Raw genomic sequence first — 22312 nt, 5'->3', positions numbered from 1 at the left:
GAAATTAAAAATTGCTGCATGAAAGACACTAGCTCCACATTCCTATGCATATGATTGTCATATGTATGAGAATCATTCTATAAAATATCCGTTTGATATCCTTTCAATGCATGACACTGTCTAGTGGTTTTTCTGCCACAATTTCAAGGAAAACCTGGCTAAATCAACCACTTGAAGGCATCGCTATTGATGTTAAGCAATTATTTAAAGGGCCTTCCGGAACTGTTGGGTTTTATGACAGTCTTCCTTCCATACAGACCATCGCTGCAAAATAATTTGAACATTTAATTAGATGATTATAATATTATTTGGCAATCCAAAGAGAACCTGAAAATATCAGACCACAATTAACAGACCCCCAAAAAAAATCCAATTTTACTTTACAATGAAATTGAAAAAGTAGTTAGTTGCATGTCAAATCATCTTTTGGCTATCGACAACAAATAAATAAAATCTAAATTTCGTAGCATTTACCCCTCCCCCCCTTTTTTTTTACTGAATTTGTTCAAGGTATGGTGGTTTTACCCATTTTCAAATTTCAGTATATCTTTTATAAATTAGATGAATTTCTAGCAAGTTTCTACGATATTCTTTATCATTTGACAAAATACTATGCATCTGAATAAAAATTGTTTACTATTTGAAAAAGCCCGCCTTCTATTACTTTAATTTACTTCCCTTTATTTCACATAGCAACAAATATTAAAAACTACCACCTTTGACTGCATATCAATTTTTTTCCCCAAAAAAAATATATGTCAAGCAGCATAATTAACTTTACAAATTGGGAGAAAATCAAGATGTTCCGACTATAGGTTAGTATTAAAAAAAAATAATGAAAGGATGGCAAGATTACAGGTTTGAGCCCTGACGACACTTAAAATCGAAAATTCACTTATTTACCTATCATATGAAAATACGAGGATGTGATAAACTTAACAATTAATAATTTACCTGGTGCATTATCATATTCACATTACGTTGACACGTCTTAGTTCGTCTGTGTTAGCTCATTTCAAGCTCGTAAACAATGTACAACATTTTCCGCTGATCTTTACCGATTACCTCTAGTCATAAGAGCGCACTGTTTACAGGGGAGGTAATATTTTGTCACCGGTTCACGCACTGTTATGTACATAATGCTGCTTTTTTTAATCAGGAGTGAAAAATACAAATAGTAAATGCAGCAACAAATATCCTTTCTAGATGCACTACAGATACTGCAAGTTGATTATTTCTGTGCTAAATTTGGACACAGAAATAAAGGCAATAGTAGTATACCACTGTTCAATGATCATAAATCAATAAAGCGAAAACAAATTCCGGTTGAAATACACGAGGTTTGATGTCATCAATAAAGACACTATGAATGTAGAAAAAAACTCTTTGCGCCTTTTTAATATACATATTCAACAAACAAGATACAGAACAACAATTGAAAGCGTTGTAACATAGAGATCTGATCTAAACAATATCCTTCTTTATTCAGATATTGGAGTCTATTAAAGAGATTTCTTAGGGCAGACTCAAGAACATAACCAAGGAAATAATTGTAAATTTTCGAAATAAAGCTGAACAGAATAAATTTTTGTTTTAACTGATACATAAGAGAACTTATGTAACTCAATTCAAGTGCAATCCAAATGAATCCATCAAGACCGATTTGAAAGACTTGTCAATTAATTATATAAACATTTACTACATGCAACTTCAACACCCGACTTCAACAAAAACGTCATTACCCGAACTTGAGAAATTGACATTTCCATGCACCTATAAAACTATGTTCACAAATACAAAAATATACAACAATGTAAAAGTTCGAAATACTTAGTGTAGACAATATATATAACAGTTTTAAATATAGCGATATACGCTACCATTTCGTTCTGATAAAAAAAAATATTCCTACCTGAAACCAGTGACAATTTGTAGGCTGGACAGGTAAGTCTAACGTAATAAGTTTTTAACCAGGAAGTCTAGTCTAGTCTAGACTACCATCCAATTAATATCAGAACTACTTTACCTTGTTTTCTTACTTTCTTATGCATCATTAGACATACATGTTATATGGTTAGCTCTTTTGTTCGAAATTTGAAAGAGGGGCCTTTGAAACAAGTTTGAGAATCTTTGTATGAATCAAGGTATTTCAAATAATACGGCGTGATTAAAATATATTTTAAAATATTAAATTGTCACGTACATAAACTCATCATAGATACCAGAATTGAAAATTTATATTAACGCCAGACGCAAGTGTCGTCTACAAAAGACTCATCAGTGACGCTCGAATAAAAAAATGTTGAAAGACAAAATAAAGAACGTAGTTGAAGAGCATTGAGGATCAAATTTCTAATCGTTTTGCCAAATACAGCTCAGGTGATCTATTCCTGAGGTAGATGAGCCTTAGTATTTCTGAAATTCCAAATTTTGTTTACAGTCAATTTATAATCATGAACATATCAATGATAAAGGAAGTCAACACAGAAGTAACATTTTCATAGTGTACGTGAGAACATATACTAGTATCTCAGATGAATTCCATTTCCTTTACAAGTTATAGTTTTCTTCTAAATCAGTGATATTTTCGTTGTCGACATTTTCTAGTTGGAAATAAATGTGTAGGATAAACCTGAAAATGTTAAGAGAAAATTGTTCTTGTAAAGACAAAAACTAAAGGTGCAGTCAAATAGAAGTCGTTTGCAAAAATGAATGCTGAAGAAACCAACAGCCAAACAATATTGAAAAGAAAAGGGAAACCGGAAATCACCATGCTATTTCAGCAAAACAAAATTAACACAGAGACAAATCAATTTCATAATATAAACTCGGTTTTGATAAATTATGTTAGCCTGCATTCGCCCTATCAACAAATATTTCATTGAAATAAGAAAAACTTTGAAATAAAAACTTCCATTTTTGTTATACAAGTAAATAAACTAATCATTTGGTCTACAAAACTCATCAAAGATACATGCCTTTGTGTCGTCTTCAGAAATAAAATCACCAGGGACGCTCGATTAAAACAAATTAAGAAGACGAAATAAAAAAGAATCACACATAACTTTGAAAATGTACAAAAAAATGCAGTAAGCTAAACAACTAAAAAGCGAAACAATTATAAACAACTAAAAAGCGAAACAATTATAAACAACAGATTTGCTAGATAAATGGCCTTCGAAGAGTCCTGTTATCTTTGGTCGTCCACAGCTGCACTTTATTATAATGGGGTTTGGCACATACAGATTTTCAATCTTACCACATTTTGATTTTCTTTAGTGATACTGTATAATCGTTTTTCCCCATTTCTCTGTTAGAGCAGTTTTGGTGTTCAACCCCGTTAACAAAATATGCATTGTGAAATTGACGAGATTAACTTTTCGGATGACAATTTGAATTCCGAAATTGACAATTGAAAAGTTTAAATCGTCACGTAAGGTACTTTATTATTTTAGTAGTTTTGTACCATTTATTATGTTATGACCTCGAGCTTCACTAAATAGTCATACTAGTAGTTGCAACACACATATGTTGCTGTACAGATGCATTGGTACCATTAATCGTATAACTTCTACCGGGTCGACACTTCTGTAAGTGAACTGTTATTCATAGAGAGTATCGCCAGCCCATTTCACAGTACTTGCACTCAAAACGGTTATTGATTGATTGAAATGTTCTGAATATATGATTTAATAAGAAATTAATGATATATCTTCTTCACCCTGTATTACCCCGATACAGATGAAACCGGACGTCGACGCGTTCGAATCGAACACACCGTGTAATACTGAGTTCATACATTAAAAAATAATTCTTTTAAAGAAAATCCAGTATCTATTCTTCGGATATTTTGCTTTAATATATTCTTTGCCATAATACTCATTAGTGACTGAAAGGTTTTTCAAATATGTGACATTTTTAGATACAAATATTTAAAAACGCACGACGGTATCAAGGACAAAACATGCTTGTTATTTTTAGATACTCAAAAAATAAAGTTTCTCGTACCTCATAGCTTTTAAAACATACATTTTTGAAAATTTCATAGTTTAAATTAACAAACGTATTAAGATCGTATCTTTATGTTGTGTCTAGAAACAGAAAAATACAAGTTTAAAAGTGTCTTCATTTTCATGTTGTGTACGCTTCGTTGTCATTACACATTTTTATACTGTACGCTTCGTTGACACAATATTGCGTTTGTCAATGAATTTTGCATGTATAAAATTATGCTTTGCGATGATTATAACCAATATGCATGTTAGTAAAAAATATTTTACCAACACTACATGCAGACAGCAACCCATAATATCCGTTGTATTGTTGGAACACTCTTGGAGGTATTTTGAAAATGTCATCATCGTGTTACAATTTTAAAAGAAACAATTTAACAGAACACAAAAGCATCTATCAAACTTAAAAAACACATTCAAAATTGAAAATACAAAAACTCGATAGATGCATATATGGCTAAGCGGACAGATAGATACACACGTCCGAATTCTAATTGGAGACAATTTTTGAAAGTGTTTAAGTGACAGTAAATGTACGGTTTGGGGGTAGGTTTGATGCCCCGCTAACATGTTTAATCCCACCATATTTTTTATGTGTCTGTCTAAAACTAGAAGCGTGTAATTTACCCGTTACATATATTTTTTATTTACTATTTTGTGCATAAATTAGGCCGTTAGTTTTCTCGTATGAATTGTTTTACATTTGGTCTTTTTGTTTCAATAGCACGTCTTCTTTTTTTTTATATATATACAGCTATCAAAAACAATCAATGGATTACAGGCTTTTGGTCTAAATCTCAGAGTCGAGTCCTAGAGGGACATATATTACCATATAGTTACATTAAGGCTATAGAATATGTGTATACAATATACATGTAATTTATAGCCACCCATAGTAACATAGTAATACAGTTTTTTTTAATACTGGTTACTTTTAGCACCTTAATGTCTACCCACCCATATGCATTTCATTCAAATTTTGATTTATTTCGGAGAAGACCGAAGGGACCAAATTTATATTCCCCAGTTACCCATGGCGTCATCGGTAAATTATGCGGTTGAGCAAAACGCCAATCATCAACTTAGCCTTAGTCATTTGTTTTGTTTTTTTCGTTCATGTCTTTTTTTTGGGGAAATAACAGCAAATTGTCATTGAAATAGTTGCACTCATATTGAGATACAAAATTTAATGATAAAAAGAAGTAAATAATTGGCCTGCATCAGACAAATATGATTTTGTCAATGCACCGTTTTCATCAATTGTTGCTAAGGTAACCAATTTTGAATGAAAATATTTTTTTACCAAAAATATACCATCTCCATTTTTTTTTACACATTTTAAAAAAGGGGTAAAAGTTAATGGGAAGCTATACTATTTATTTCTTGATGCCTGCATTTTTGCTTCAAATAATTTTAAAAACTGCTATACATCTCGATTTTCAGAATCTTCATTTTTTGCTATTTTTGTCCATATTTTTACATATTTTAAAAACTGAATTTTATTGATATACCATCAAAACGGGAAACCTTTAATATGTTGTTTTTTAAAATCCAAGTTGGATTTTGAAAATATTACCACACTATCATATACAAAACTCATGAAGTCGGCCCACTTTTGACATGGTAGATCATCCTTTTGCAGCAGATATTATGAATGTGTAGTTTCCATAGCAACCACATACTAGAAAACCAAAATAAGACCATTTCCAATATTAGTACATGTAATTGAGGCTGCATACAAAATTTCATCAAATTTGGTGACATACAATTTCCATGTCACTTTGATGCTTACAGAGAATTGCACTAAAGTTACCAATAAAAAATTAAACAGTTGGTACTGACCAATTTTTGCACCCCATTATTTGTTAATGGCACGCGAACGTAACGGCTGATTGTTGGTTGCTTAAACGTTTACTTGCAAGTTTGTCATGCGGGTACCGTATAATCACAGAGTAGCAACCCATAATACATGTAAGGCCTGGAAGGAGGCCCTCCAGAATTACGTCAGAGAAGTTTGGACTGCCACTGGATAAAATGAGGTATATTGAATAAGGACACAAATGTTGCCTTTAAATAGGCCATTCATGGACCTCTCATAAGGTTTTTGCAAGGGTTTACACAGTGTATTATCGTGGTGTTCAGACAGAACGCGACTGCGTACTTTTACATCCCACACAACTAAACGGGTGGCCAACTTCTGTCAGGTTTTACTGCCGGTCGAAAAAAAACCAGTGACCATATCTAATAGTATATTTTCCAGTCACCCTTTACCAAATTCTTTCATAAAATGAAATCAAAAAACATTTGGCTACAATGAAGAAAGTTTTGCTGTATTCTGTTAAATTAACACATCACTTAACATTATTACAATAATTTATATATAAAAAAGAAGTTGTGGTATGACAACAATCCACAAAAGACCAAATTGACACACATTAACAACCATAGGTCACCGTACGGCCTTCAACAAGGAACAAAGCCCATACCGCATAGTCAGCTATAAAAGGCCCCAAAAAGACAATGTAAAACAATTCAAACGAGAAAACTAACGGCCTTATTAATGTAAAAAATTAACGAAAAACAAATATGTAATACATACACAAACGACAACCACTGAATATACAGGGTCCTGACTTGGGACAGGCATATACATAAATAATGTGGCGCGGTTAAATGCATACTTATTAGAACTTTTCAGATCGTACATTCTCTTGATACCGTTTACTTATAATTATTTGGCATTGCACAAGTTAATGCGTTTTATTACGTCTTTACCTAAAACCGTTGGATAAATACTGACTAACACTTTAGATACATGATTTGCCTCCTAGTTGTTATTCTCTTTGCAATAACTATCAGTTACTTCAATTACTCCTTTGTCGACATTTTATGTATATTGTTTTTGTGCCTTGTACCGATATTTTGAGTAAAGCTAATTGCAACTGTACAGGTTTTTTTTATCATGTTGTGTTGTTACGCAAGTGTCCCATGTTAAGGAGAGGGTTTGGGGCCCACATATTTAATCCCGCCGCATTTTTTTTTGTGTCGGTCCAACGGCAGGAGCCTGTAGTACATTGGTTATATAGATCTGTATTTTTTTCTCTTTGATACATTATTCTTAAGTTATCAATATATAACCGTTAATTTCCACGTTTTGATTATATCACCTTTTTTATATATCGGGGCCTTTTTCAGCAGACCATATATGGTAAAGGTTTTCCTAATTGTGAAATGTTGTACATTTGACTTTAATTATTGTTTTATAACTACATCCACTTTATTTAAACTTAGGTGGAAAGTTGTCTCACTGGCCATCACACCACATCTACAAAGCTTTATATGAAAAAAAAACCACAAAAAAAACCCCTAAAAAAACTAAGACAAAGCAATTTGAATGCCATGTAAGTCATTCGACAAACTAAGTTCAACGATCTCTTATGTCTGTTTTCGTCTAGGCGAATTTGTATCAACTGATCGGCATTTGGAAGAGCCTTGAATTGTTCAAAATAAGTCATTAAAATTCTATTGTCTGTACTATACTTTTTCAAACTTTATTTCCTCTGAAAAATATTTATTAACTATCCATTTCATCTGGAATAGCATTTAATGTCCCAATTTTCAATAGAAACATTGCTATCAGATGTACGTTGGCTAAACATTGAAATTTTGGCTTTATATGACTGATATTTTAAGTTCAACTAATTGACTAAGTAAACAGATAAACATTTACAATAAAATAGAGAAAAAGAGTCGCCGACACCATCACGAATACCTTGACAAGAAAGGGATTTGTGACGGTTTTTGTCAACGAACTGTACAGTGATTATTTAGAAACGCACAACGAACGCGACACATTTGGTGAAACGAACAATACAGTAAGAGACAACTTATTTAGTATGATAATGCGTTTATTCTAAGTTCTAGGGAACATTTGAAGACACGTAGTAACTCAACGTATCGTTATTTATTATTGTTTAATATATTAATACACAAATGTGTTTGCACGAAAAGATATTCAGCAATGTTTATCTCACAAAACGTATGAAATTGCACCGTGTCTGTGCGTTTTGCATCTAGCAGTTTTATCATACGTTCTATGCAATATCTAAAACTAACAGCAATTGTATAATTGAATAAATAAACTAACATGCACATTGACATATTTATATATACTTAAATAAGTTCTAGAAAGGCATTCGAAATTGTTGTCATCCCAAATTTATGTTGTCCTGATTATCGCTTCGAACGCGTCAACGTCCGGATTCATTTGTATCGGGGTTATACGGGGTGTTCTTCTCCTTTAAGTAAAAAATATACCACCAAAACTTATCGTAAATTCAACTAAGTATTGTGAAATAAATAGAATATATTAACAAAGCAAAACAAACATATGTTTTAAGAAAACCAATCATTCGTTAAATTAGATCACACTTTAAACTGTTGAGCAAGAATTAGATTTAGGCATAATCTGCACCAACAGATAAAGTTACTGATCATTGATAAATACTTTTATCCTGCAATTGGGTGCTCTTCTATACAGATACAGCCCCACAGATATAGATATGCTGTATCTGTATAGATAGTACTGCAATCAGAGTTCATTTTTTTTAAAACTTTAATGGTCCGGAAGAACACACACCTAAATTATATATCGATGGAAAGAGGAAAACGTGTACAATAAGAAAAGTTGGGTCGTTAAAATCCAGAGTGGTCACAATTTTGTGAAATTGAGGTCAAAGGTTAGACCTACAAATATCAATATTTCAACCACAAGAACAACTAGAGGCTCTCAAGAGCCTGTATCGCTCACCTCATTCTACCTGGGTTTTTGAAATCATACAAAAATAAGAAAAAAAAATGGCTATCAAGTAACAACACTTGGCCAGCACCTCATTAAGAAAGGAACATTCATGCCATGTTTGGTTTCATTCCATTCAGTGTTTCTTTATAAGAAGTCATTTGTATGCATTTCCCATAGGATCCTATGTTAAAATAAGTCCCCCGCTGGCAGCCATCCTGAATGATGGATCGGCTACAAAGTAACAACACTTGGTCAGCATCTCATGAGGAACATTCATGCCATGTTTGGTTTCATTCCATTCAGTGGTTCTCTAAAAGAAGTCATTTGTATGCATTTCCAATAGGGTCCTATGTTAAACTAAGTCCGCCGCTGGCGGCCATCTTGAATGATGGATAGGCTACAAAGTGACAACAATTGGTCAGCACCTCATAAGGAACATTCATGTTATATTTGGTTTCATTCCATTCAGTGGTTCTCTCAAAGAAGTCATTTGTATGCATTTCCCATAGGGTCCTATGTTAAACTAAGTCCCCCGCTGGCGGCTATCCTGAATGATGGATCGGCTACAAAGTAACAACACTTGGTCAGCACCTTATAAGGAACAATCATGCCATGTTTGGTTTCATTCCATTCAGTGGTTCTCTAAAAGAAGTCATTTGTATGCATTTCCAATAGGGTCCTATGTTAAACTAAGTCCCCCGCTGGCGGCCATTTTGAATGATGGATCGGCTACAAAGTAACAACAATTGGTCAGCACCTCATAAGAAACATTCATGCCATGTTTGGTTTCATTCCATTCAGTGGTTCTCTAAAAGAAGTCATTTGTATGCATTTCTGGTAGGATCCTTTGTTAAACTAAGTCCCCCGCTGGCGTTTTTTTTTAATGATGGATCGGCTTCAAAGTAACAACACTTGGTCAGCACCTCATAAAGAACATTCATGCCATAATTGGTTTCATTCCATTCAGTGGTTCTCTAAAAGAAGTCATTTGTATGCATTTCCCATAGGGTTCTATGTTAAACTAAGTCCCCCGCTGGCTGCCATTTTGAATGATGAATAGGCTACAAAGTAACAACACTTGGTCAGCACCTCATAAGAAACATTCATGCCATGTTTGGTTTCATTCCATTCAGTGGTTCTCTAAAAGAAGTCATTTGCATGCATTTCCCATAGGGTCCTATGTTAAACTAAGTCCCCCGCTGGCGGCCATTTTGAATGACGGATCGGCTACAAAGTAACAACACTTGGTCAGCACCTTATAAGGAACAATCATGCCATGTTTGGTTTCATTCCATTCAGTGGTTCTCTAAAAGAAGTCATTTGTATGCATTTCCAATAGGGTCCTATGTTAAACTAAGTCCCCCGCTGGCGGCCATTTTGAATGATGGATCGGCTCAAAAGTAACAACAATTGGTCAGCACCTCATAAGAAACATTCATGCCATGTTTGGTTTCATTCCATTCAGTGGTTCTCTAAAAGAAGTCATTTGTATGCATTTCCCGTAGGATCCTTTGTTAAACTAAGTCCCCCGCTGGCGTTTTTTTTTAATGATGGATCGGCTACAAAGTAACAACACTTGGTCAGCACCTCATAAAGAACATTCATGCCATAATTGGTTTCATTCCATTCAGTGGTTCTCTAAAAGAAGTCATTTGTATGCATTTCCCATAGGGTTCTATGTTAAACTAAGTCCCCCGCTGGCTGCCATTTTGAATGATGGATATGCTACAAAGTAACAACACTTGGTCAGCAGCTCATAAGAAACATTCATGCCATGTTTGGTTTCATTCCATTCAGTGGTTCTCTAAAAGAAGTCATTTGTATGCATTTCCAATAGGGTCCTATGTTAAACTAAGTACCCCGCTGGCGGCCATCCTGAATGATGGATCGGCTACAAAGTAACAACACTTGGTCAGCACCTATTGAGGAACATTCATGCCATGTTTGGTTTCATTCCATTCAGTGGTTCTCTAAAAGAAGTCATTTGTATGCATTTCCCCTAGAGTCCTATGTTAAACTCAGTCCCCCGCTTGCGGTCATCTTGAATGATGGATAGGCTACAAAGTAACAACACTTGGTCAGCACCTCATAAGGAACATTCATGTCATGTTTGGTTACATTCCATTCAGTGGTTCTCTAAAAGAAGTCATTTGTATGCATTTCCCATAGGGTCCTATGTTAAACTAGGTCCCCCGCTGGCGGCCATTTTGAATGACGGATCGGCTACAAAGTAACAACACTTGGTCAGCAAACCAATATTTAAAATTACTTTACCATTCTCGACAGACTAACGCTTAACTACACACATACACCTTATAAGTCTCTCTATTCATTTCGATATTGAAAGGAGAAGTGTTTATAACCAAAGTTAAAAATGTTGCTTTATTTGAACCACATTTAGCAAAAAGCATTAATACGTGTTCGTATCAAAAATATATTGAATAACAATTTTACGGGTAATAAATGACTTCCTTTATGATTGCTATAGTGTAAGATATAAATAACTTGATATTCAAAACATAAGTTATTATGCCCCACCTACGATAGTAGAGGGGCATTATGTTTTCTGGTCTGTGTATCCGTTCGTTCGTTCGTTCGTTCGTCCGTTCGTTCGTTCGTTCGTTCGTTCGTTCGTCTGCAGGTTAAAGTTTTTGGTCAAGGTAGTTTTTGATGAAGATGAAGTCCAATCAACTTGAAACTTAGTACACTTGTTACTTATGATATGATCTTTCTAATTGTTAAGCCAAATTAGACTTTTGACCCCAATTTCACGGTCAACTGAACATATAAAATGAAAGTGGGATTTTCAGGTTAAAGTTTTTGGGCATGGTAGTTTTTGATGAAGCTGAAGTCCAATCAACTTGAAACTTCGTACACTTGATGCTTATGATGTATGATATTTCTAATTTTAAAGTCAAATTAGACTTTTGACCCCAATTTCACTGTCCATGGAACATGGAAAATGATAGTGCCAGTGGGGCATCCGTGTACTTTGGACAAATTCTTGTTATATTTAGAAATTCAGCGACATTTAAACTGTTTTCTGATTTGTGTATCAAATTGTAAGCCTCGTACCTTTGATAATTTTTTACACAACTGGGTCGATAGCACTGCTGACTGACGATATGGATTTTCATTGATATGGTCATATTTATATATCAACTGTTTACAAAAGTTTGAACTTATGAAATACTAAGGCTTTTCTACCTCAGGAATAGATTACCTTAGCTGTTTCGGGCAAATCTTTTAGTAATTTTGGTCCTCAATGCTCTTCGACTTCAAATCTAATTTTGCCTTCTTAACCTTTTTGGATACGAGCGTCACTGATGAGTCTTGCGTAAATACAAAATATAATCCTGCTATTTATGATGAGTTTAATAACGTAACATTAGCTTAAGCCTTTAGCGATTATAATTATTCTAAAGAGATATACATAGTGGTAATTTATTTCATATCGGTTAAGAGCTAACGGAAACACTTAACATTCTTTATTCTTTAGTAAAAAAATGCATCGGTCTTTATCATAAAAAAAGGACAAAAATAGGCGGTCTCTTACGGACTTTAACATGTTTACGGCCAGTGGGTTGTAGTTTTTTTCTGTTTATAGAGAGTTTGTTAATCATGAATCAATAGAAAACTTCATTGTGTATTCAATGCTGAAAGAATACACTTTAATGAATGACAGTGACCTATAGTTATGATCACTACGATTGGTCGGCACTCTTTTTTATAGAGCTCACTTATTTATTTACACGAGTAAGCTTTGAACAATTTGAATTGATGAGAATTTCTAAAAACATACAAGTGTTATCAAAAATGGGACATTATCGGGATACATGGGCGGTCTCTACGACAGAGGTATTGACTGCAACAGCGATAATTGTGGGGACGATATCTTGTAATATAGCTCTGATAAAACAAACAAGAGCTATCTGACCAAAAAGGGCATAATAAATAACCAAATAAGTCGAAGGCGAACTTTACCTGTTGGTGTTAGAACTTTATAGTTTCTTCATAATGTCAAAAATGTATCGACAATTAACATGATTAAAATAAGTCTTCAGTTTCATATTTGTATGAGAATCATTCCAATCTAAAAACAACAATGTATTGCTAAGGTCTCACGGGAGACGAATGCTGAGTACGTATGACATTGTTTGGTTTTGTTTTATTTGTTTTTTTGGAAATGGGAACGGAAAACACGTTTTTTTACTACATATAAAAGTCAAATATACGTTATTATTTCTCCCAATTTTTTTTTATTTATTTGATTTTTTTCTATATTAATTTTGTTGGACGTTGGACAGTAGGGCTATAAATGCAGATAAAATTTAGTTCTGGTGATCAAATTCTACCCTATTTAATTCCAGATTACTCTTAATGTTGGATAACTAAAGCTTCTGTACATCATAAAATAAATCGTCAGCTTCGAATTCTTAGTACTATTACCTCCTATCGAAAAAGGGATAAATAATTCAAAGATAAGAAAAAACATCTAACTAAATAGAAAAGAATGGCAAAAAAATAACAAATACAAAAGAACAGAGAATTAAATGCCCTTATACCCCCCCCCCCCCCCCCTTTCCCCTTCCGACCCTTACTGTGACAGATAGTTTAGTTTAATACATTATTAATTTAGTAATTGACAATATATACCATGTCCTCCCAGTCATCGTAGTAATTTAATTTGTAAGCTGTGCAATAAGTAAAATAATGTATCAAATAGACAATTTTCGAGTTCGATGCATTTCCGTCAAAAACTCTGGTTTTAGTGAACGTCATTTGTTTGTTTATGGGCGTCGTCACATCCTTTCAAATGTTGAGCGAGTGGTTGGAAAACTATAATTCTATATTGTACAAATTATTCGGCAAATTGAATTCTCAAAATTGAAAATCAGCACGGCTGTCATTAGGGAATTGTCATTAAGTACCTACAAAATAACAATTATTTCTACTTTATCCTGCACAATGACGATCACTAAGACGCTTGATGAACGTGTATAGTGCAGGCATACAGGCGACCCCCTCTATCTGGTAAATGACGTCATAAAGGCGCGTATAATTGACGAATTTTTCCGGTGACGGATGAACTCGAAAGTGGTCTATTCGTTAGGCAGAATACTTGCATAACTCTTTAATCGTACTAAATTCTGTATTAAGTTTATACATGCATATATAATAAAAGTGTCTTATCTTGTTTATTGAAAAGGGACTCAATTCGTAGTAATTATTTAAAATGTTAACTTGGCATGCCAAACTCGTAAAAAGTGCGGACGTAAAAGAAAACACTCTTCTTGGTTTACGATACACTTACGATGATACACAGGACATAACTTGCGATCAACTTAGTAGTCCTTTACGATGCCTTTGTGAACCACACGTAAATAGATCGTAAACTGATACGATAATCGTAAGTTAAGAAGGCTATGTGAAACGGTGGCAAGCTTTGCAGTGTTTGACGTTTACTAGTTACTAACAAATATACGGTGACGTCGCCGGGTGACGTCGACTTTGGATACAATGTTACGATATACCGTAGGACAACCGGAAGCGCCTGAGTAAGGATTTCGGCGCTCAGTGATACGGTTCACTAGACGACGTTGTCAACACGTAATGGCGGCCATTATTTGACGTCGCATTTGGCATTCCACGTTGAAAAATGCTATTTATGACATTCTTGGATGCTTAAACTTTGTGCCACACAACCATGACAACATAAAAGATAAAGCTTTATTCAAGATATGGCAGGTAATTATTTTCAAAGAAGTCGTATCCCAACATGCCCAAGAAACGATTTAAACGACAAAAATAAAGTGTAAAAAAATATGAAACATGAATATTGAAATCCCAGTGTTCATCATTTCCTTTTCATGTAATGAATCCACTATTTACACCAATCACTGGTGAATTACATTCGGATTTTGGTCTGGGGTATCCGCCCTTGTCTCCGGAAATATTATACCCACTGTCAACATCCGTTTTCAAATTTAAACTGGTGAGACAAAATGAAAAAAGTGCTCTTCCCGATCTGCCTGGAAATAATTCACGCTATCACTTTGTTCGCATATAATAGAACACTGTAAACATGAAACTGCAATAGAGACGTTGCCGGTGTCCTATAGCCATTCTTCCCCCATGCCAAAATTTCCGGGGGGAAATACTGGATCGATCCAATATTTCCCCCCGGAAAAATTGGCATGATCCAACTTTTCCCCTTCAGCGTTGTAAGGGGAAAACTAGGATCATGCCAATTTTTCCCCCGTGAGTAGCATGATAAGCTAAATTTTCCGCCTTGTAATATAACGTCGGCGACGTCACGATAAGATTTTTTAAATGATAGTAACTTTTTTCTCAGTTTATAGTTACCAAAGCTTCATCGTGTGAATATACATTTGATATGTATTTATATGTGTTTTTCTATGTTGTGATGTATAACATTGTTTCAGAAAAAAGGGAGAAGGTTTGGCACCATTAAAACTTTTAACGGCCCTCTGCAAATGTATGCACCTGTTCTAAGTCACGAATCTTATGAACAGTAGTTGTCGTTTGTTTATGTAATTTTAAAATACGTGTTTCTCGTTTCTCGTTTTTTATATAACTTTAATAGACAGTTGTTTTTCCCGTTTGAATGGTTTTACACTAGTAATTTTGGGGCCCTTTATAGCTTTTTGTTCCGTGTGAGCCAGGGCTCCGTATTGAAGGCCTATTGTGGTTTACTTTTATAAATTGTTATTTGGATGGAGAGTTGTCTCATTGTGATCCATTGTCACTCATATCACATTTTCGTATATCTATATACATATATATATATATTTATTCACACGAAGCACATTTTGATCACATCCATTCTCTTTAGTGGACCCTTGGTATCATTGACCAAATAAATACAATTACTAGTACTTTAACCACTTCTGACCAGTCAGTAGTTTTTTCCTTGCATGTGGACATATAGACAGTCATTTAAAAATGTAAAAAGACTAGAGGTCACATATAAAGACTATTGAAAAGAGAGACAGACTTGTTGACTCATAGGCAGGCCGCACTGTGACCTATAGTTGTTAATGTTTGTGTCATTTTTGTCTTTTGTGGATAGTTGATTCATTGGCTGTAGAAAGATTTGTGTAAATGTAAATGAACAACAAATTTGTATATTTATAAATAAATCTAATTCTAACACTGCATGTTCGGTTTAATTTCCAGACTCTATATAAACATAGTGAAATCTATGATGGGGGAAAGATTGGCATGGGGGAAAAGTTACTATATGTATACGTATTGTCAACTTTCCGCAGGGGAAGAATCACAACGATCCAAAATTTCCCCGGGGGAAAGATTGGCTCATGCCAGTCTTTCCCCCGGGGGAAAAACTGGCATGGGGGAAGAATGACTATATAACACCGGTCCCGCGGAATTCTAGACAATATTAACCTCGCCGACGGTTTGCTCATCATAGCTGTCAATGCCACTGTCCTGTGTGTAGTCTTTATATCACGATAATGACCCGTTTCTTTATGACTTTAATATGTAAATATAAGAACAATTATTCAAAGGATATACCGATATGTATTCATTATAAAACAAAGTACCAGTCTATTATCAAACTGAGAGTGTATTTTTGCAAAAGTTATTGTTGATATAGCTCAGTGATTCGAATATATTATCACATACTATTTTCTTTTTATTATACTGCAATAAGTATGTGCGCGCCATGTACACCGTAAATATTATTCATACTAGAACACACCCGTGATATCGCGGGTCCGTGACTGAATTAAAGTATATAACAATGCGTAAGCCTTATTTTAGTATTGGTATTATCATCTGATAAAGTCATACCGATTATAAGATACACATTTGTCTCTGCTTTCAAGATATTTCTGTTTTAACCCGTCGACCTGGAACTTGTGAATTATTGGTATTTATTAATTATTTGGAAATCAAAAGGTCCTGGAATGGAGTATTTTTTAATCAACAGCATTGTAAATAAAGTGGAATTCTTGTATTCGCTGTTTACGTCATGCCCGCTAACAAATTGAAAACTGTACCTATACGCTTTATTTTTAAGTTCAGATTTTTCGTATTCGTATTGTTATCTTAGAAAGTCGTACTGATTAAAATACTACAATAGGGAACAATTTGACAATGATTGAATTTAGGAGTGTCAACCCTGTGATTATGACCCGTTTGCCTTATACATCTTTTGGTGGTGCGCCTGTCAAATGCCGAACGTACAGATAAGGTAATAGGTAACAGCCAGGTGAATATAATTATACTATTGGTATCGGTATCGGATTCGACCCGGAACTTGTTAATTATTGGCAATATTAATTATGTGGAAAACAAAAGGGTCTGGAGTGGTGTAATTTTTAATCTACGCCATTGCCCTATATTTGTTATATATAAAGTTGAATTCTTTGATTTGTCGTTTTTACCCGATGACGGCTGACAAATTGGACCTCGTAATTTTAGTATTATAGATTTATACAATTTATATATATCGTTTACAAGTAACAATCGTTCATGTATATCAAGTCTTTATTAATTTTATAGATGCTTTAAACCAACCATTATTACATATTGACAAGGAAGTATACAATGATTTATATTGGGTACACGAACTCTTTAAACAAGTCTTAAGAAATGTAAAATCTATCATACACATCAGTTATTTTGTATAAATTATATCCGTTTCATGCTTTATTTCATATTCAAATGCAAAAGTTAGTATCATTAAATATTAGTGATGCTTAACCAAATTACAAAAGTATCGGACTCCATGGACAATTCAAATCGGAATTTCCCAAGATTCATAACAAAAGCTCAAACACATCAAGCAAACGGAAAACAATTGTCATACCCTCGACTTGGTACAGACATTTCCTTGTGTAGAAAAATGGTGGATGAAACCTAGTTTTAAAGCTAGCAAAGCGTCTCAATTGTATGACAATCGGATATAATTCAATTATTTTGACAATATTTTGTGAACAAAAAAAATATGCCTAAAAGGTAAAAGTGTCAAAAAGATGGATACAGCAGTCACCATTGTGCTATAATCTTAATCACTATAAAAAAAAAAACATAATATATTCCAACAATGATTAACAAAATGACATATGATAAAATATAGCAATAAAGAAATCAGAAAGACAAGAATACAAAAAAAAGTTACAGCACAGCACAACTCATTATGATTACTGAGCCACGTTTTAGTCCTGGGCTAAACAGTGAAGGTTACCAATTTATACATAGAAATAAAAGAACACTATAACACGTTATTGTGGGTACCAACAACGCCACTACTGTATAATCTATTATACTTCAAGACAATCATTCATAATTTGTGAAGTTGATACAGAATATTTATCAACTAGCTATTTTCCTATGAACCTTTTTGTTAGAAAAAAGGACGAGACGTCCTACGATATAACCCTATTTTATTAACTTTCTACACAGACACTGGTGACGTTTTATTAAACCAAGACTTCCAAGTGGTGAAGTTGGAATCATCCCTTCGTAAGATTATCAGACGCCATCACGATAGGGAATATCCTATTCACAGATGATCGCGAATATTTTCCTGGTGTCGTTACTACAACATGTACAATCTTGTACCCTTTTTCTCAAGTGTGACTTACTGAAATAGATTAATTACCGGGGTTTTATTAACATCAGCAACATGGCAGGTGCCATACGTACAAGAGGATTACAATCTGCTTATCCCTCCGTAGCACATGAAATCACTCCAGCTTTTATTGGGGTTCGCATTGCTCAGTCTTTAGTTTTCCATATTGTGTTTTGTGTGCTATAATAAGTTTGTTGGTTTTTCCTTTGTTGGCAATGGCGTTTTCATTTTTCAAAATAATGACATCAACATTGCATTTAAATGAAAATTATTATACAGTGAAAACAAATACTAAAAGGATATAGATATACCTACCTTAAAACATCATTAACATAAGTACCAGTCGACAACTAGCCTGAGAGTGTACACAATATTTATTTATGATACAGGTACTTATCAATATAGTTTCATACATTTACCTATGATAAAGCTCAGTGATTCTTTTTAATTATGATACGCCTTTTTTTAATGCTTCATGTCTTATAAAATATTGCGTTGACTCAGTCGTGTTCGTACGTGTTGTTTTCGTGATGGCACATATGATGCCTTGGTTCAATGATCAGTATGACAGGTTCATTTTTTACATAATATTATTAAACCATAAAAAAACACGACTGAGTCAACTAAAAAAAGTAAACATCATGGACAAAGCCAGGGGTATCACAAGGTCACAAGGAGAAAATTGTTAAAATCAGCGACGAAAAGGACTCTATGTGCCCCTTATAAAAACCCTCTTGTGAAGAATAACAAAAGTGTCATCTATCTAGACTCTACTACTGTCTGTGTCCGATGCTGTAGAAAGCTATAGCAACCAACCTATGAAATTCCCTCTGATACTATAGGCTTTATTTTTTCATTTTTCTAATAGTCGTTTTCTTTTTCGACTGTTTTTTCACTGAAGCAAGACGTACATGTATGCATGAACCTCAAAGGATTTTCCCCGAGATTATTTTCGAGTAGTATGTAGTATGTATAATAGATATGATATCATCGAACTCGTTATTTAGATAGTATATGTACAATGTATGTAAACTTAGTTTGGTGTACCGATTTCGTGTACAATGAAAGACAACTCTAAGTGTATAAACAATATCTGTCTGTTTTCTTTAACTATTTTCGATTCTGAAGATGTAGTAAATATATATCTTTTACCAAGAGCGCATCCAACACGATTTACTCCTGGTGAGTCAATTAAAATATTGAAATTTGCCAAATGTTTTTAATATTTGAAATCCAACCGTCAAGAATGGAATAATACATTTGCATCATCGTATCTTACAAATAATGGATACATGGTTTCTGTTTAACGTATAGTGACTGAACAAAAGAATGATCAGAACATCTTATTGCGAAATGAAAATGATTTGTATCAGACAGACACTCTTGACCATATTTTTGACGTGTTATTTTACAAAGTAACAGTCCATAGGAAGACAGTTCACCCTATCGGGATTATTTATTCTGATTTAACTTGGACAATTCGTTGCTCTTACTCTATACTACCGTGTGCTAAGCGAGAGGACAGCAAACAATGTTGGCATTCTTTGGTTTTATTCGGTCACAGTTTGAACCCAAAGCACCTGCCCCCGAGGCGTACGCGCTACCACTAAAGCATCGAGGCAGTACTTTTTAGATATGCATTTGTACGGTGGTAGAATCAGTTACTCTTATAAGTTTGGACATTATGAATGGAAACATTATCTTCATTTTTGATTATCAACATAAATATCGTGATTTATTCCAAAGCATACAGTCACGTATTGCATTATGTCATCTATTGTCGATTATTTTTTTATAAATCGAGTTTGTATTTTACATATATAAAAAAAAAAAAGTGAACTGTTTGACGTAAAATTGGTTTGGAAAGTAAATGCAATTTACTCATTTTTAGATAGAAATACAGAATAAAACAATCACTGTGTGTTATTCCGGTAAATACAATTGTATGTGGTTCAATTGACATTTAAAGAAAACAATATTCACTGCAGTCGTTGGCCTCCGTGAATAACAGTTTCACAAAAGTAAATAATTATAGAATAACTAATCGAAGAATTCAAATAGAGAAAAATATTCAACGCGTGACCGAACAACACATTAATTCACGAATGCGCGAAGCGCATGAGTTAATTATCATTGGTGTTCGGTCACGTGTTGAATATTTTTCGATATTTGAATTCTTTAATTAATTATTCTTTTATTACATTGGCAAATGGCTTTTTTCTTTTAGAAATTAAAGAATGTAAGAAAAAAGTAAATCACAAAAATAATCGGAAAGTCCATTATCACATGGCAAAATCATATAGAAATACGCATCAAAACCAACGGACAAGAACTGTCATATTCCTGACTTGGTACAGGCAACTATATCTTTTTCCTACGCATTCACAATTAACTTGGAAATCAATGTACCTCATTGCAACCAAAGTAATAACAGTATTTATTAACCAACTTACTACAATATGTATAGAAATGCCCATGTTTTATAAAAGGAATATTTCGACATCTGGTCATTATGAACGGAGAAATTGCTACAGCCAGTCATTACGAAAGCTCAGTCATGCATTACGAAATCTCAGTCATGCATTACGAAATCACACCCGTGCATTACGAAATCACAGTCATGCATTATGAACAGATGAAACGGGCCATCGATTAAATCAAAATGTCGTTTATTTCTTTAAATAAGTGTGACATATTAAAAAAAAAAAAAAACTTAATTTCATAAAAACAAGTTTAAATGATGTTCATTGACATTGTTTTGTAACGACTTGAAACGGAAATATTTCAAGCCTTTTTCGAGTTATTATCACTGTTTCATTTCCGTTGTTCAATCATCAGAATGCAGACTTTAGAATTGTTTAACTGTCTGATTTATTCTTCCTAGCTTCTTTTTTTTTTGCTAGATGAAATGAATTTTAATAGCATAAAATTAAGTACTTGGATGAGAAATCAGAATTTACATCTGACTGTCACAATGTTGACCAAAATTCCATGCGAAATTGAATGCGAAAAGACAAGTTGAAGTTCAGCTATGAAATTCCCGTATCTTTTTCACGGTAAGTTTCTTACTCTTTGTTTAATCGAAGAATTAAAACCATTTAATCAAAAAATGTTATGAAACGGGCTTTTCTGTATTGGTCCTGTTGTATAGTTTGTGGATAGCTGTATAATTTAGGATCCGAGACTCGAAGACTGTTCTTGAATGAAGTTGCCTTTATATTTGGTTAATAAAAGTATCAATATATGGACTTTTCATATTGGCCCTGTAACATCCCCTCGATATGAATAATGGCCTCGGACAGTTGTAATGGCCCTCGGCGTTGCCTCAGGGCCATTACAATCATCCTTGGCCATTATTAACACCTCGGGCATGTTACAGGGCCAATATGAAAAAGTCCATACATTAATACTATAATATTTACCTTATCAACGACAGTTAGTTATTGTAGACTATGTGCCTTCATATGGCATGACCTTCTTTTATTTTGTAAAATGGGAAATGAGAGAAAGCAAAAAACATTGACGTCATAACTGTATTTCATCAAAATAAAAAATCGTGCAAACCCTCAGTCGAAGTTTGACCAGTTAAAAAATGAGATGAGATCTTGGTTAACAAATTTGTCAAGTAATTGGAAGTAGTAGTATTATAACATAAACGGTACCAATGTTAATGCAAAAAATGTGTATTTCGACTATAGGTGTCTCTCTTCAGTGATGATCAAAATATTTGAATATTCAAAATCAAAAACATATGTTGAATGTGGATCAGATAAAAAAAAAAAGGACTTAAAATATAGCCAAATCCTGACAAGTAATCAGAGCTTTACATGTGAGAGATACATTCCCTAAATTGAAATTATTTCCGAAATGTAATAA

At 33.8% G+C, this 22312-nt stretch overlaps 1 protein-coding gene across 1 annotated transcript in view; it reads right to left on the bottom strand.

The window, feature by feature from the left end:
• LOC134715116 (reticulon-4 receptor-like) overlaps positions 1 to 18833 on the bottom strand; it is a 61456-nt gene extending 42623 nt beyond the window's left edge. Inside the window, exon 1 of the mRNA XM_063577045.1 lies at positions 18752 to 18833. The gene's annotated coding sequence lies outside the window, so the exon portion shown is untranslated. The remainder of the gene's footprint in view (positions 1 to 18751) is intronic.
• Between the last annotated feature and the right edge of the window lie 3479 nt (positions 18834 to 22312).

This window comes from Mytilus trossulus, chromosome 4 (genome assembly GCF_036588685.1).
Source record: "Mytilus trossulus isolate FHL-02 chromosome 4, PNRI_Mtr1.1.1.hap1, whole genome shotgun sequence".
Taxonomy (NCBI): domain Eukaryota; kingdom Metazoa; phylum Mollusca; class Bivalvia; order Mytilida; family Mytilidae; genus Mytilus; species Mytilus trossulus.
Note: the sequence above shows the minus strand (reverse complement) of the source record. Positions and strands in the feature narration are given on the sequence as shown.